This window comes from Dasypus novemcinctus, chromosome 22 (genome assembly GCF_030445035.2).
Source record: "Dasypus novemcinctus isolate mDasNov1 chromosome 22, mDasNov1.1.hap2, whole genome shotgun sequence".
NCBI classification, from domain to species: Eukaryota; Metazoa; Chordata; class Mammalia; order Cingulata; family Dasypodidae; genus Dasypus; species Dasypus novemcinctus.
This window is the reverse complement of record NC_080694.1, coordinates 68,507,402-68,524,946: the sequence shown is the minus strand read 5'-3', so window position 1 is coordinate 68,524,946 and position 17,545 is coordinate 68,507,402. Positions and strand designations below refer to the sequence as shown.

Here is a 17,545-nt window from a genome sequence, read left to right as displayed (position 1 = left end):
AATTAGGAACCAGTGCCTGGAGCCATGTTGGCAGAGGAATGTTCTCCTGGACGTGCCTTTTTTGGGAACTGTATCCCCCAAAGTGGAATTTCAAGAGTGCCATGAGCCTGTATTTAAGCCAGATCTTACCAGATATGCCCTTTTCCTTTGGTGAAGTTCACCAACTCATTTTCACCTGTTGCTCTGGCAGAGAATGGAGAGCTAGTTTCTCTTGCAGAGCCCTGTCATGTGCCTTGACGAGTTGTCCTGACTCAGGTCGGCAGGAGCTGGGGTGAGGCAGTGGGAACAGAATCAGAGCGCTGGGAAGGCCGTGGGAGACACCTGGTTTTCTTGCTCAGGTGAAAGCATTTAGGCCCAGGGAGGGGCGTCTCGTGGATGAAGGAACGAGCCCTGGTCAGGGGATTCTGAGGCTTGGCCTCTGCCCTGCCATGACTCCCCTTCACAAAACAAGTGGGTGGGCTCAGGAGGGTCTCTGGAAACCCCAAGCCTGAGCAGTGACTGGCACAGTCTAGCCTGGCTGTGTCCTGGCCTCCTCCCTGCTCCTGGGGGCTTGTGGCTGCTCCTTGGGTCACCTTGGCATGCAGGCATGTGGTGTCATTCGAACTCAGGGCAGGCGGGAGATGCCCAGGACAAGCCCTCGGCACTGGGATCTGCTCAAGAGCGTTTACTAGTTAAGGGAGGACAGCCCTCCAGGGGGCTCTTTATGTCAGGAGGGCTCTGAGCTTGTGAAGTGAGGAAGTCCAGCAGGTCCCTGGTGCAGCACCTAAGTGCCACGGGAGGCTTGCCAGGTGTTAGAGGGACAGCAGCGCCCCCTGCTGGCCAGGTTGAGGGAGCTGGAGCAGGTCGAGCAGGAGCATGAGGATGAACTCCAGAAGGTCCCTGAGGAGTTGCTGGCTTGGCCCTCTTGTCAAGAGCTGAAGTGCAGGCCGCCAGCACTCGAGCCCCTAAAAGTGAGTGACCCCTGCCACATGGAATAGAAGAGGGAGGCAGAACATCCTTTGGGGGGGATGATTGAATGAGGGGGGAGGGGCTGGGGATTGTTTCCCGTGGGGGTCTGGGGGGGCATCTGACTCCTTCAGCCCAGAGAGGTAGATGTGGATGATGATGTGGTGACCGCCCTGGTCACTGGGTCTTGCTAGGGCGCTGGGCTGAGTCTTGGACTGAGATGGCCCTTCTAGCTGTGTGGGGTCCTGGCAAGTTTCTTTGTCTCTTGTAGACAACAGAGTATTAATAGCACTTCCTCACAGGGCTGTTGCTAAGATTATAAGAACTAATCCAGGTAAATGCTCAGCGCAGTCCTGGCACCCAAGAAGGTGCAGGAGGCGGTGGCTGCTGTGGTATCATCAGCATCATCCTTCCATTTAGCAGAGCTGGTTGGCATCCCGAGGTGTGACTGATAACTCAACGTCCAGTCCCTGATCTCCACACACTCACCTGCTGGAGGCAGAACACTTCCCAGGACGAGATGGAGACAGGAACCAGCAGCTCCAGGTACCGAGGAAAGTCAATGTGGAAAGAGCTCCAGGGAGTAGGCAATTCAGCAGGTGGGAACTCTCTGCAGGAGGAGCTTTTGAGCTGGTACTTCAAGGAGGAAAGGATGTGCAGGACCAGGGAAGGGCTCATGGAACCAAGTTCTGCTCTTGTCTGCTTTTGTAGGACGTGGAATCACCTGGAGCAGGGAGGCCCATTCTCAGCCCCCGTGTTCTTTAAACAGCATTTCCAGAGAAGGGGACTCTCACACACTACCACCCCCCCAACCCCATGAAGACAACTCCTGCAGAAAAGCCACGGGCGCTCTGATATACACACCATGTTATTCACTCACACAAACACCAAGCCCACCACAGGGCTGTGCTCAGAGTCACATCATTAAAATAGATTATCTGGTATTGGGGGACACCCCTCCCGAAATATTATAAATAATAATGTTTTTAAGCTTGTCGCATTACATCTGTTTAATCTATGAAATGAATAGTACACAAGTCAGTGTCTAACACCTTTTAAAATATAAAATTCTAAGGGACTATCTTTGATAGAATACAATAAATCTGGAACTCGAGAGGACCAGTGGTTGCCTTCCAATCATCTTTCCCATGCAGCTCTCCCTTTTCCTCCAGAATTTTCAAATGCTGTGTGGAAGGGCAGATCCAGGCCCTGGTAGGCTCTGAAATACAGGTGTTTTCCTTCCTCCATGCTCAAGCATTAGCCGTCTGCCCTGGGAGGGGAAGAGAACACTTCCCGTGTGCTGTGTGCCCTCCATGAGCGGAGGGGCTGAACCAGGTACCACTGGGTCAGGAGGTGCCTCTCACCTGCTTGTCCAGGAGTCTGAAAGGGCCTTGGGGCTCCTGGGGAAACAGCCCCAGAGGATGAAGTGCTTGACAAGGTCACCAGCCAGTGGCTAGCAGGGGCCCAACCAGGGCTTTTTCACTGTAATGTGTATTTCCTTTCCTCTCCAATTTATCTCCACTTGTCCCCTCTCCCTTGGAAAACGCAGCACACAAGTTAGAAAGCTGGTTGAAGGCTGCTTTCCATCCTGTGCCATACCACCCTCTGGAGGAGAGCAGAGGTGATGCCCACGTCCCCCCCCCCCCCCATTCCCCACTGGCCCCACTGCCCCTTCCTCTTAGGTCTAACTGAAAACCTCCTGCCCTGGCAGCTGGGAGAGAGGTGACACCAGATAATTTCACCACAGACCCAAGAGCTTCCTTTCCTGTGAGTTTAAGCCCCACTCACTAGGAATTTGGTTTAACTGGCTACCAGCTTGTCTGCAGAGGTGAAATGTAGACTTTCATGAGTCCAGAGCTCATTTCTGCTGACCTTGTCAAAGAGATCCACACCCTCCACAGGAAAATACTCACCTCCCAGAGATGATGAGAACATTCTTGGGTACAGGGAAGAGCTGCAGCTCCCCTGTTCCCATCAGCTGCCCTTCTGCTCTCCAGCATCTCTGAGTTTTCCCCACCTCCCAGCACTGGTAAGCTTCCCCTCAGGGATCCCCACTCCTGGGGCATCCCCTCCACTCCCCAAGGGCAGGCCCTGTGTGCAGACACAGGCCCTGGAGGGGGTGCACCTCTCTCCCCTAGACCCCAGAAGCCTTCTCCATGTCCTCACCCTGCACCTGCACCAGCCATGCTGGGGATGCCCATAAAGAACACGTCACAGCTCTCTCTATTTCTGCTTCCCTCATGCAACTTGGTGCTCCACCTGTAAACAGATTCAGGGAAAGAGCTGGGGCTCTGGGAGCTCCATTCCAGCCCATCAGGACCATGTCCGCTCATGAGCCCCGGTCCCCAGCTGCTTGGGTTCTCTGTTCTGGCCCTTGCTAGTGCAAAAGAGGCCACGTTATTGAAACTTTTGGCTCCACAGCATCTTCATATATCAGATGGGAAGAATAATAGCACCTACCCCCTAGCAGCTGTGAGGACTAAATATGGCCATGTGCAGAGTTGAGAGCAGTACCTGGCATGTAGTGAGCGCTCAGTAAATGTTAGTTACTTGTATAGCTCTTACCATTCAAAACCGCCCATCAGGGCTCACTTTTGGCAGCACATATACTAAAATTGGAACAATACAGAGAAAATTGGCATGGCCACTGTGCAAGAATGACATGCAGATTCTTGGAGAGTTTCATATTTTACCCCAAATAAATGCCCTTTATAAAAGTAAAAAAAAAAAAAATCCATCAAGTCCATGTTTTATATCCAGCACTTTGTCAGAATCTTTATTGAATTTAATATCATGCCGTCTCACTCTGATACAGACACTTACATGAGTCCTTTTCCAATTGACGTGCAGACAGGCCCCCTGGGGAGCTTGTTAAAGGCAGGCTCTGATTCTGGAGGTCTGGGTGGGCTCCAGAGAGTTTCTAAGCAGCTCCCCTGAGATGCAAGGAAGTGGCACTGGGTTGGGACCACACTGAGATGCCTGGTGTTGAAGCGCCACCTGGCAGTCAGTTAAAAGAGTGGTCATCCTCTGTCCTCATCTGACAGAAGGGGAAACTGAGCCAAGGAGACCAGGCTGAGGAAGGCTCTACAAGACCAGCACTCTCTCTGCCCCCACGCTTGCCCTCACCTGCTCCAGGGCCTTCACCTGCCTTAGGGTCCTGACCTGCTCCAGGACCTCACCTGCTCAGGGCCTCACCTGCTCCAGGGCCTTCACCTGCCTTAGGGTCCTGACCTGTTCCAGGGCCTCACCTGCTCCAGGACCTCACCTGCTCAGGGCCCTCACCTGCTCGGTGCTGCCAGCTCTCCCGAAGCTGCTCCCTCTTCTCCTAGAGCAGGGGTCTTAACCTTTCTGTTCCACAGACCCCTTCCCTCTGCCAGTCAGGTGAAAACCACGGACCTCCCACTAATCCACGCTGCACTGTGTGTATTTAATAAATACATACACCCCACCAGCACGTCCCACAAGAATAACGTCTTTTTGAATTTCAATTCAGGTCAGGGACCCTGGTTAAGGACCCCTGCCCTGGGGGCTCCCTGGACCCGCAGAGCAGCCCAAGTCTGGCCCTGGCTGGGGACAAGCCTTCGGGGAGGGGCGCGGGGCAGAAGCCGGGCCTCCCCACAGGCCCCTGCGCAGCGAGGGCCTCCCTCGGGGACCCCATCAAGTGGAGGTGCAGCCCAAAGGGGGTGGGCAGGGGCGGGAAGCGAGGGGGCAGCCCGGGAGGCGGCCAGGGTGCAAGGACGGTGGGCGAGTGCAGGGGAGGGCGGGGCCAGCCCCGGGGGGGCGCGGGCAGCGCTGAGCGCGGTCCCGCCCGGTGGGCGCCTCCTGGCCCTAGAGACCAGCGACCCTCCTGGACGCCCAGACGTGAGCGCCGATCTCCTTGACTGCGTCTTTCTCGGCAGAGGCTTTTCTTCCCGCCTTGGGAAGGAAGGTTCCTGGAATCTGAAAGGCTGGGGCGCAGCGAGTCGCGGCGCCAACCCTTGGGTCCAGGGGAGGGAGCGGCCGCGCAGGCAGGGCAGCCAGTGGCATTGATTTTATTTTATCCTCCCGCGTGTTCCGCTTTGTCTGCTCCTCCAGTGGAGAAGCAGAGGCAGGCTTGGCTGGCCTAGGGCACAGCACAGCCCAGCGCCAGCCAGTTTTGGGGGGAAAATCTAAAATAAAAAGCTCTTCAAATAATCGACATGGGAAAATCAGATCTCTTTTGGGCTGGCACTAAGGAGTACTGTCTCGTGTTTGTCGTAAAGTAGCTTGTGCTCAGGGTGAAAAACTCCAGCGTTTTTAGAGGTGACAAACCCCTCTCCAACCCACTTCCCGTGTCACTCCACATAGACAACTACTGGTTTCATTTTTCTGTGAATCCTGCCAGTTTTGTATACAAGTGTGTGGCTTTACCATTTTTACACAAGTACAGTCTACAGTTCCACCTGGCACAGAGTTAAAGACTTATTGTCTGGTTGTCCAGCTGGTCTGTGGCTGCTGGACGTGGCGTCCGCAGGTCCCACCCCCGGCCTCAGTCCTGGGCCCTCCCACCATGCTCAGACCTTCCACACTCGCGTCCCCACGGGCTCTGCTTCACTTACTGTGTGCTGAACTAGGGTGTAGACAGGCAGGGCTTTCCTGGGTGGGTGTGGAGTGGAACAAACCAAAAGTCGCTCACGCTGCATCTGCAAGTCCCCCGTGCATCCTTCTCTGCCCAGTTCCCTGAGGGATGTGGACGGCACGTTTGGAGGTGCTGAGTGGAAAGGATTGCCCTGCATGAGAAGGACAGAGGAGGCGGCTCTGGGCCGCTAGCCCCCCATAAGGGCTCTGGACCCTCATCACCCACTGCCCCTCGCCTGCCACCCCTCGCCCTCAGCCCCGGACTCACTGGCAGCAAGAATTGTGTCCAGATGGACGGCTGCGGTGAGGCAGCAGTGAGCCTGAGGACCTCTCATTAGTAGAGAGGAAAGCTTCCAGACATTCAATGAAGAAAAAAAAGGGCTTATTGATGCCGTTGAGAGACTGAAGTACAAAATTGCATAAGTGACGACAGATTGTCAGCTAACTTCCGTAGAGGAGAGCAGCACTGCTCAGAGGAGCAAGCAAATAGTTGTGGGAAGAAATTCCACGTACGTCCCACAGAGGGGACCCAGTGTCCAGCAGAGAAGGGCCTGCAGCAGTTCCTGGAGACGCAGCTGCTCCTCTAAACAGGAGAGGCCTAAATAAGACCCAATGGGGACTCTGGTGAAGGGATCGGTTGAGCGGGACGTCCTCCGCCCTCTGGAGCTCCTCGAGTTTGCAGATCTCAGCCTGGCACAAGCCTTAGCAGTTCTTGGGAGCCTTCCACCCCAGGGGAGCCTCAGAAAATTGAGTGCCCATGGGAGGCCACGGGGTCCCTGCTGCCTGTGCCGCCTCGTCCTGCAGCCCCCAGTGGGGCCTCCGCGCTGCGCTCCACCGTCCTGCTACACCTGCCTCCAGCACAACGAGCGGGACAAGCCCTGGTGTGCTCAGGCCCCAGGACAGGCACGATGGAGGTGGGGACCTGCCAGGGGCTGCTGTGGGATGTGCGTGAAAGTGTCAAGAAGGAACCCAAGGGGTGAGTTCTGGGAATGGAGCCTTTTCCCTGGCCTCAGCGTCAGCGTGTGGCCCCACAGCGGGTCTCAGAGGGTCGCCGAGCCCATGGCTGATGGCTTCTGACCTCCTTCTTCACTATTCAATAAAATGAATGCTTTGTTTTACCGGCCTAACCATTTGACCAAATTTCTTAATGTAGTGAATAAGCTGCTTTCAGAGATTTACTCTCCCATGATGAGGAGGAAAAGCAAGCTATGGGACAGGAAGGTGATGTAAAGTACAAATACTTTTAGACCAAACAGCTGGGGACAATTTAAACCCGAGGACCCCTGACCAGGAGGTGGTCAGGCCGCTGCTCCCTGAGGACGGCCAAGCAGTGGTCAGCTGGGGGCTGAGGGCGAGTGCCCGGGGAGGCGGCCGTGGGTCTCCAGGAGGCCTTCTCCACGGGAGCTCATTTCCACCCCAGGACACACATGGACACGTGGGGCCGCTGGCTGTGAGGACCGTTCTGGGACGGGGGCTCTGCACAGGGGTCTTTTTCCCACAGCACCTGCTGCCCCTGCCCCCTCGTAGACCACCTTGAGTTTGCACCTGGAGAAGCCATTAACTGCTCCTGTGGGAAAGGAAGTCAAAGAAGACCTCAGGCTGCACGGGCCTAAGTTCAGTTCTGAACAGCAGAGGGAATGTCCAGAACGACTCCCGAGCCTTGACCCGCTGTGGCCCTTTGCCAGTGGAGCTGACCTTGGCGTGGCTTTAAGTCACACTGCTCGGCTGAGGGGGCTGCGCCTGGAGCTCTGCGTCACGGGTCAAACAGGCTTTTTTGGTGCGTTCCCAGGATTTTAGGCTTCCTTACTGTGCTGGTGCCCTGAATCCCAGCCTTGGCTTTTGAGAAGGCACCTGTCAGCTCTGGAACCACCTGTCTGCTGTGCACCAGCTCTGGGCTCTTTGCCGTGAGCACAGAAATCGCCCCAGAGCTGCCGCCGCGATGCCCCTCCGCGTCCAGGATGCTGCGTCCTCCTGTCAGTATCTCACGCTCAGGAAAACTGTCTTCTCCCTCCTGACTCTGACCTCTGCTGTGACCTCTGAGGACAGGGCTCCTGTCCTGGGCTTGGCCTCAGTGCTGTGCAGGGACAAGAGAGCAGGAAGGAAGCACCTGACCAAGTGCTCCGTCACGGGTGGGGGCGTCACCCACAGCTGGTTCTCTAGGAGGCTCCAGGGACCTGTCGTCCCCAATTCCAGGCTCTGCAGCATCCCCAGGAGGGTGGGTCGCCCTCAGGCAGGGGCCCAGAAGCCTCCCCAGGTCTGTCCTGCCATTCTGGGGGCTGATGGGACCCTCAGCTGCTCAAGTTCATCACACCCCAAAGGTCGATGCCCGATGTGTGAATTGTCAGTTCAGCTGTGGCCAGAGACAAAAATCAGAGGCAGAGGGAGCAGCAGTGAGCAGGGGCTGGGGGTGGAGAGCGCGGCCTTTCTGAGGAGTAGTTAGACTGACCATGGACCCCAGACAGGGGCTTCAGGTCACCTGTGTTTTGACCAGTTTATTTTGGTGCCAAAGGAAGTCAAAATGGGAGCTGTTTATAGATGCAGCTGCTCTAGTGCCTCAGGTACAGCAATGCCTGTTTTCCAACTTGCAAACACACATCTCTGCGTAAATCTGCATAGATGTGCTGGCTGAGAAGTTAGGTCGACGGCGAGCCAGAAGCCACTAGTAGGTTTTTCATTTCCTTAGAAAACATTTCTATGTACAGTAAATGTAGTTAACATGTATGCAAGGTACATAGCTTGATTTCCAGGATGATTATTAAGTGAATATACACCCACAACTTGTGTGAAGAAATATTCTATATCTATTTTGTTGTAAAGTGAAGAGTTACTAAAATTGAAGGATTTTTGGCTATAAAAGCTCTCTTGTAAATATTGTTTATGCCATAAAAATCAAATTATTGTTAAAAGAAAAAAGAAAGGAAAGAGAAATGGAGTGCCTAAGAGTGAGGTTTTGGCATGCCCAGGAGCCAGGGGTGTGGACTGGGAGCTGCCTGGAGGAAAGCAGAGGGGAGGGTCTGCTGGTGGCCTCTGGATGGTCTGCAGAGGTCTGATGGTGGTGTTGGCGATGCAAAGCCTTCCTCTCTCCCTCAGTGCACACTGCATTATTCTGACCCCTGAGAGGGACACTCTTTCCTGAGTGTTTGGTTCTGTCCACCCCTGGGCAGCAACCAAGGGAGGGCCCACCAGAGACAGCCAGGCTGCTGGACGTGAGGGGCAGACACACCTCGAGGTGCCCCAGGAGAGAGGGGTCAGTGCAAGGACCAGGAAGGGGTCAGGGTGGGCTGTCTGGGGCTGAGGGAGTGACCCCACTGGACATGATGTTGGGAACTAGAGCCTGGCAGGTGCGGTCTGTCTGTCCACCTGCTCTGCTCCATGGAGGCCCAGCCTCCCATCTATGCGCGGTCTGCTGGCCTTGCTTGGTCCTTCCCTGCCGTCCCATCCTCAGGGCCTTCTTTCTTAGGACTTCAGCACAGGGACTTGGCTCACTCACATGTCTCAGTTTTTGGTACACGGGTGTCGTTTGTCTTACTTTATTTTTCTTGGCTCTATCAGCAATTCTTATTCCCAATCTTCCCACCCCCATAGACAGCTACTCTCTAATGTTTTTTATATGTCCTTGGACACAGGGACCCTCGACTATAGAAATAGGGCAGTATTTGTCTTTCTGCTTCTATTTTATTGTAGCCCAGTACCCTGCTGTTAGACCCCATGTTGCGTATAGACTCCACCATGGCTTCACTGCTGAGGAGGGTCCCAGAGCACATGCCCACCAAGTTCACACCTGCTCTCGGATGGACACCTACCTAGGACTACAAGCAATGCTGCTCACACTCATGCACGATCCTGTGCAGGAGCCTCTCTGAGCCACACCAGGAGTACAGGGGGACACGCACCCTGAATTTCCTGAAGTATCACCAGATTGCTCCCCGGATGGCAGTGTCAGTCTACACTTCCACCAAAGAGGCATGATTCTACTATCAAACTTGCTGCTTTTTAAAGATCTGATAACTAAAGTTTTATCTCACTATTCTTTTATTTTGGCTTTTTCTGATTACCCGTAAAGTTGAGCATCTCTTCTGGACTTTCCTATTTATGTCCTTTGCCCATTTTCAATTTCCAGTCTTTCTTTTGTTGGTTTGCAGGAATTTATTGTATATTCTAGATATTAATCCTTTTAGACTTGAAAATATCATTCATTAACTTTGACTATGATGCTCTTCATGAGAAAATTCTTGAATTTTGGTGATTAAATTTTATCAAATTTTTACCCGATGGTTTATGTTTTTAGGGTCTTTTTTAAAGTATTTTTTTTTACCACCTTAAGATCATAAATATATCCATATGTGTATGTATTTTCCATTAGTTTTATAATTTTACCATTCACAAAGTCTTTAAATCAGCTTGTGTACAGGAGATAATCTAGTCTCGTTTCCTCTATACCATGAGCCAGTTTTCCCACCTCCATCTACTTAGCAGTTCATCATATTCCCACTGATGGGATACAGTGGTATCATTTCTAGTAGACCAAATTTCCATGAACACAGATGTTGTTTCTGAGGGTCACAACTGTGGCAGGGGAGGATCACTGGTGTAGGGTGTTGGTGATGGGGGATGTGAGAGGAAGGGTGCACCTGGGGTATGCCTCTATAGCACATGAATATGTCCAAGTAGTCATAAGGCATTTTCTTAGTAGGTACATAGCCACACAATAATCAAAGAATATTGAATTCCCACCCTGGGGAGTCTTGCTACCTTCTCTAATAGAGTGGCAAGAATCCCCTGAGTATGTTGGCAGTGCCTTGTGAAGGAAGACAGACCATTACACCAAGCCCTTGATATTGATGGTTGTATGTATGAGCCTTTCCGTGTGAAATCAAAACTTAGCCTAGTATTATATATTACCTAATAGTTACCTCCTGAAAGCCTCCTTATTGTTCAAATGTGCCCTCTCTCTAAGCCAAACTCAGCATATAAATGCACTATCTTCCCCCCAGCATGGGACACAACTCCTGGGGATGAACCTCCCTGGTGCCAAGGGAATATTACCAAGCACTGGCTATAGATGCATCTGGAAAAAAACCTTGACCAAAAGGAGAAATTATTAAATACAAATGAGTTTTTATGGCTAAGAGATTTCAGAGTAAATCCTGAGGTTATGCTCATGCACATCTCAGCAGGATATCATTGAGGCCACAGTACCTCCAACAGTGGGACTCCTGAGGGCTTTGGAGACATCTATACACTATTGGCAGGGCAAATACTCTCGGGAATTTGGCACCTGTCAGTGGGCCTTACTTTGGAATATATGCTCCCCAATGTAGCAGAGTTAGGCTCATTTATAATTTCTCTATACATGGTTCTTCTTTCCCTTTTACCTGAGCCTATAATTAGCACTATACACATTAAATATATGTCTTGGTGACATATATCTTTGGTTTTTCATATGCCAATTGTGGCATGAATCTCAACAGAGTTGCAACACCTATTCTCCCAGTTCATTGGACTCACCCAGAGCAACAACCAAAAGGATGATGACAGACAATGACCATGCTTTAAAAAAGCTACCTACAACTGCAAGAAAGACATTTCCATCCATCTGCCCCATGGGATCCAAGACCCCTCTCAATGAGAGTGGGCATCACCCTCCCAAAATTCCCAGACTGCAGAAAGAACAAACATAAGAGCGGACTGCAGCTATGGACTAAAGTAGGCTTATTCTAGCAATGAAAGAACTTGAATCACTGATATAAAGGCAGAGGCCACCAGAATTTCTGAGAGGAGGGAGAGAGAAGAGTAGGTATAACATGGGGCATACTGGGGACACTGGAATTGTCCTGAATGACATTACAATGACAGATACAGGCCATTATACACTTTGTCAAAACCTATAAAATTGTACAGGGCAGAGTATAAACTATAATATTAACTATAATCTATGCTTAATGGCAATGCTCCAAAGTGTGTTCATCAATTTTAACAAATATGCCGTGCTAATGACGGATGTTGTTAATATGGGAAAATATGGGAGGGGAGGGGAGAGGGGCATATGGGAACCCCCATTATGTAACATTTATGTAATCCAAAGTATTTTTAAAAAATAAAAAGTATTAATGAAATAAAAGCAAATCTACAGTAAGGTTATCAAACTCAGATAAACATATTCCATTTTTTTCCATCAAACTCCAAGATCTTCCTTGAAATTCTTTGTTGGAGTAATAGTTCAGATTTTATTTTTGACCTTTAGAACACTTTTTTTTTTTCAAATAACTGTTTCAGTTTCAAAGTATCTATTTTCCATTGACAGCACTTAAACATTGTCAGGAGAAAATATTTTACAATGCTCCAATATCAAAATTGTGTCAAGGGGGACCAGGTGTAGCTCAGTAGTTGAGTGCTTGCTAGCATAGTAGAGGTCCTGGGTTCATATAAGAGGCTCCTGGCATTGAAAATTGTGGGCATGAGGGTTCATAATATTCCTTCGGGGAAGCAGATGTAGCTCAGTTGTTGAGCATCGGCTTTCCATGTACAAGGTCCTTAGTTCAATCCCCCGTACCTCCAAAAAAAAACACACACACACACACAAAAAGAAACCATCACTGCAGACAGGGGAGAAGATGTAATTCAATGGTTAAGCACCTGTTTCCCATGTCTGAAGTCCTGGGTTCAATCCTCAGTACTTTCTTAAAAAAAGGAAAATTGCTACACAGTCAGAAACAGGACCAGAGCATGGACACTGAGGCTACAGGACCTGGGACTCACACCTCACCCCTTACATCACCCAGCCCCTCTCAGCTCAGAAGATGTGTTTATTTGATTGAACAAATAGTATCATTGTGTGTTTTATTGCCTAATTCAGCAGCGATTCTTTCACATTCTACTAAGATGGGCAGCTGCCCTGGTTTGAAACTTTTGTGGACTCTGGAAAATTATGTTCTTAAGCTAACCCATGCCTGTGCATGTAAACCTATTTTATGTGGTATTTTTTGTTAGATTCTGCTAAAGGGAACTTTTGATTAGATTATTTTTATTATATCAGTTCAGTTAAGTATCTTTTTCATTAGATTGTGGGACCCAGTGTTAGCTGCATGCTCTAAGCATAAAGGAAATTAAGGACATGCCAAAGGGGCTGATGCTAGAAGCACCTCCACACACCTGGGAGCTATGAGGCAAGCACTGGCTCTGCAACCAGAATGGGGCTGATGCTAGAAGCACCTGCAAATGCCTGGACACTAAAGGGAAAGCCCTGGCTCTGCAGCCAGAATGGGGCTGAGGGGTTGGGCAGGACTGCCTGGTTTGTAACTGTGGGGATCTTGGTTTGTGCACCTCCTGATGGCTCCCCATCTGTGCTGGGGCTTTCTAAAGTCCTGGGGATTCAGATGGGTGAGGTGCCTGTCATGTGGAAGAAATTGGGGAGAGAGGTTCCATCCCCATGCCTGTTTCTGTGCTTTCTCTCCCCCACTCAATGTCTGAGGGATGCATGATACAGATATTTTCCTAGAGTCCTTGGATCTGGCAGCAAGCCTCATGGCAGGATGTAAAATCAAGGAAATCTACCCCATAAAGTTCAAAACTCTCATTCAAGGAAGGGTAAGCATGAATCAAAGTCCAGTAAAATATCCCATTGATAGTTTTTTATATTGCCTAAATGCAGAAATAATTTATATTTGGGGAGCATTGGTTTTAACAAAACAGACTCTGTTTTGTTTTATTTTTGTTTTTTCTTTTTAGGTACTGGAGCCAGGGATTGAGCCTGGGACCTCTATGTGGGAAGCCAGTGCTCAACCACTGAGCCACATCAGCCTCCCTGAGTTGGTTTCTCATTCATTTTTCAGGAGTCACTAGGAACTGAATTAGGGACCTCGCTTGTGGAAGGTGATGCTTAACCACTTGAGCTATAGCTGCTTCCCAAAAATATATCATTAAAATTGATTTTGGACAGAGTGGCAGGAATGAGTGACAGATGTGATGCATGGAGGAGTCAGCTGTAGCCCTGTGAAAGCAGGAGATGCACACTGCTATCCCAGTCACAGGGTCCAGGTTTCTAGGAGCAGCTGGAGGACTTCAGAGTCACATCTTACCTGATGACAGGAGGGAGGTAGAGTAGTGGAGGCTGCCAAGCCCACAGGAATGTATGGAGGGACTGGACATCTGGGGAAAATGGGAAGGAACTAGGAGACCTAGTTGTGTGGGCAAAAGAAAGCGGGAAACCAGGGCCGGCTGGGATGGGGGAGATTGGACATAGCATCTCCCTCCTTCCATCTATTTACCCAATCATGCTTCCCCTTGTCCACCCATCCATCCATCCCTCATCCATCTACCCATCCATCCCTCCCTCCATCCATCCATCATGCTTCCCTTTGTCCATCCATCCAACCATGTTTCCCTTTGTCCCTCCATACATTCCTCTATATATCCATCCATCCTTCCATCCATCCCTCCATCTAATACATACAGAGGCCTCATCTGTGTCAGGTCCTGGCTTGTGTCCATAAACAAGCTTAGAGCTGTGCTGTCTAACACATGTGTCCACTGAGAGCTAGATATGGGGTGTGTGTCTGTGGCACTGACATTTTAAATTTTTATTTAATTTTAATTAACTTCAATTTGGAAACAGGAATAGCATAAAGTATTTTCCCTTAAACTCAGCTTTTTAAAAGTAACCAACTATATTTTATTAATTCTACCATGTTTTGACTGCAAAACTCAGCTTTATTCGTTTGCCAAGAATACATTTTACTTTAACTGCTGAAAACTGAGCTTTAGCATTGAAAAACAAACCATACAAATTATTTCAGGAGTAAAATTAAATTGATCACATGCTGAAATGAGACTCTTTTGCAAATATTGGGCTAAAGAAAATATATTGTTAAAACAAAAAATATAGTTTTGACTGTCACCTTTTTACTTTTTTACTGTGGCCACTAGAAATTTTAGACTACCCATGTGGCTCATATGCTTTTATTAGACAGCAGTAGACTAGAAACTTAACAATTTTAGTTCTCTTGTTTATATCTATGATTCATTTCAAGTTAATGTTTTTATATCATATTTATTCCTTTCCTTTTGGTGTCAACTTGTTTGAAAAGATGATGAATGACCAATGAAATATTTTTCATAAGCATTTATGTGTGGTTCTATTTTTCAACTGTATATTCTATTCCATTCATATATGGCTATCCTTAAGCCAATACCAACTCTGCTTTGGTTACTGGAGCTTCATAATAAGTTTTGAGACCATATGGTGAGTGTCCTACAAATTCCTTCTTTAAAAATTATTTGAAAATCCTTAGGTTTCCATATAAATTGTACAGTCAGCTTGATATTTTCTTTTAAAAACCTTTGCATAATTTTGATATTAATTGCATGTAAACTATTGACCAATTTTGGGAGAATTGATACCTTAACCATGAATATTCTAGTCCTTGACAGGGTATTTCACCCTATTTATTTAGACTTCCTTTACTTTCTCTCAGTGGTGTTCTATGGATTTCAGTGTACAACTTTTGAACACTTTCTTTAAATTGATACCTAAGTATTATGTTATTATCATGCTATTTGTGATACTGAACGAGAGGGTGTTCTTTTCTCCCAAGCTGTCTTTAAAGGCAATTCCTGAGACACCAGGGTTACAAAGAGAGAAAGAATTTATCTGGTTGTGCAAGCAAAGGATAGCCACAAAACTGCCTTCCTGAACTGCAGAAATTCTAATACTTATTACCTCAGGCTGCTAATGAATAATAGGGGTGGAGCTTGATGCAGATTTTTTCCTGAATAAACTTTAAGGGTTTGAACAAGCTGGGGGTAATCCCCAAACCAGGAGGATTTATAAAGTTACAATCATTTTCAGAGATCAAGGTTCTGAGATTGAAAAGTACAGAGTAGAGATCAGTCACAAGGTTTTCCATGTGGACATTTAACAGGGGGGTGAAATGGTCAGCATCCCAATAGTAAGCTTTCACAAGTATGGGCTTAGTCTAGAATTACCATCACAATAGTGAGGATACACAAGCCTGAGCTCAGTCTAGAATTACCATCACAGCAGTGAGGATATGCAAGTGTGAGCTGAGTCTAGAATTACCATCACAACAGTGAGGATACACAAGTGTGAGCTCAGTCTAGAATTACCATCACAACAGTGAGGATATGCAAGTGTGAGCTCAGTCTAGAATTACCATCACTACAGTGAGGATACACAAGCATGAGCTCAGTCTAGAATTACCATCACAACAGTGAGGATATGCAAGTGTGAGCTAAGTCTAGAATTACCATCACTACAGTGAGGATACATAAGTGTGAGCTCAATCTAGAATTACCATCACAAAACTAAGCCTACACAAGGAGGAAGTTAAGTCTGGACTGAGGGGGCTAGAGGGGTGAGACGACTCTAGCCAGCTTCAGTAATTTCAGGTATTTACCTTGACTACTTTATAGTATAAAGGCATGTATATCATGATGCAGTAAACATAATTATTAGCTAATTCTTAAGCCTTGGTTACATTATAAACTGAATTTTAGAATTGTCATTATCCTAATTTCACAATTTTGGTGTGTAGAAATAAAATTGACTTTTGATATTGACCTTATACCCTGCAGTCTCGCTAAATTCATATGCCTTTTTTTCTTTTCCTTGTCTTAAGCTCTGGTGAGGACCTCCAGTATAATGTGTAATGGAAGGGCAAGAAACCACATCCTTGCCTTGCTTTTGGTCTTAGAAATACTTGACCTTTCACAATAAAGTATGATGATAGCTATAGAAAACCTACATTTATCCTGATGCCATTTATCAGATTGAAGGGTTGCCTTTAGTTTTAGTTTCCTAGGTTGCCCAAGCAAATACCATGCAATGGGATAGCTTAAACAATAGGAATTTATTAATTCACAGGTTTTCAAAAAATTTTTTCTTCCCCCCTCATTGTTCATGCTTGCTGTCTGTGTCTCTTCACTATGTGCTCTCTCTGCTTGTCTTCTTTTTATTTTTAATTATTTATGAGACACCAGTAATCAAACCTGGGAATTACTGTGTGGGAGGGAGGAGTCCATTTGCTCGAGCCACATCTTCTCCCAGCTTGCTGCATTGTCTAGTGCATCAGCTTGACACAGCAGCTAGCTGTCTTGCTTTTCCTCTTTAGGTGGCACTGGGAACTGAACCTGGGGCCTCCCATATGGTAGGCAGGTGCCTAACTGCTTGAGCCACATCTGGTTCCCTAATTCAGTTTTGAGGTTAAAAGAAAATCCAAATCAAGGCATCATCAAGGTGATGCTTTCTCCCTAAGACTCATGTTCTTGGCTGCCTGCCAGTGACTCTTGTCCTTAGCTGTCACCTGACAAGGCCCATGGCCACGTCTCCTGAACTCTCCCAGTTTTCTCTCAGCTTTTTGCTTCCTGATGCTTTCTGTCTCTGTGAGTTCATTTCCTTTACAAAGGACTCCAGGAACAGGATGAAGACCCATCCTGACTGAGGTGGGGCCCCCCTCACCTGAAGTAGCCTACTTACAATGTCCTACAGCCACAGGACTACAGTGATTCTAAAAACATGCTTTTCTGGGATACATAGAGTTTCAAACTGTTAGAGATTTCTCCTAACCAGGTGTAGCAGGTTGATATAACTGATGAATTCCAAAAAGAAATATTGGATTATGCTTGTAACCTGATCTGTACCTGGGCATGATTGAGTTATGATTAGTGCATTGAGTAGGGACTCACAGATTAAAGGCATGGCAAAGAAAGAGTTGAGGGCTTTCAATGTTGGAGTTTTGATTTTGGAGTTTAATTCTGAAGATGTAACCTGGAGCCCCAGGAATTCAGCACGCAGAGGAAAGAGAGGCCAGCCCCAGGAAGAAAGGAACCTTGAACCCAAAGAAAAGCAAGCCCCAGGAATGTAGGAACCCAGGAAGCCTGAACCCTCACAGATATCAGCAGCCATCTTGTTCCAAATAGACTTTGGTGAGGGAAGTAACTTATGCTTTATGGCTTGGAATCTGTAAGCTCCTCCCCCCCAAAAATA

The 17,545-nt window shown here is 48.2% G+C and overlaps 1 non-coding gene across 1 annotated transcript; it reads left to right on the top strand.

The window, feature by feature from the left end:
• Nucleotides 1–3,529: 3,529 nt before the first annotated feature.
• On the top strand, nt 3,530–3,637 carry LOC131275398 (U6 spliceosomal RNA). The gene has a single exon (XR_009182862.1). It is a non-coding gene; the product is annotated as a U6 spliceosomal RNA (small nuclear RNA).
• The last annotated feature ends 13,908 nt before the right edge of the window (nt 3,638–17,545 follow it).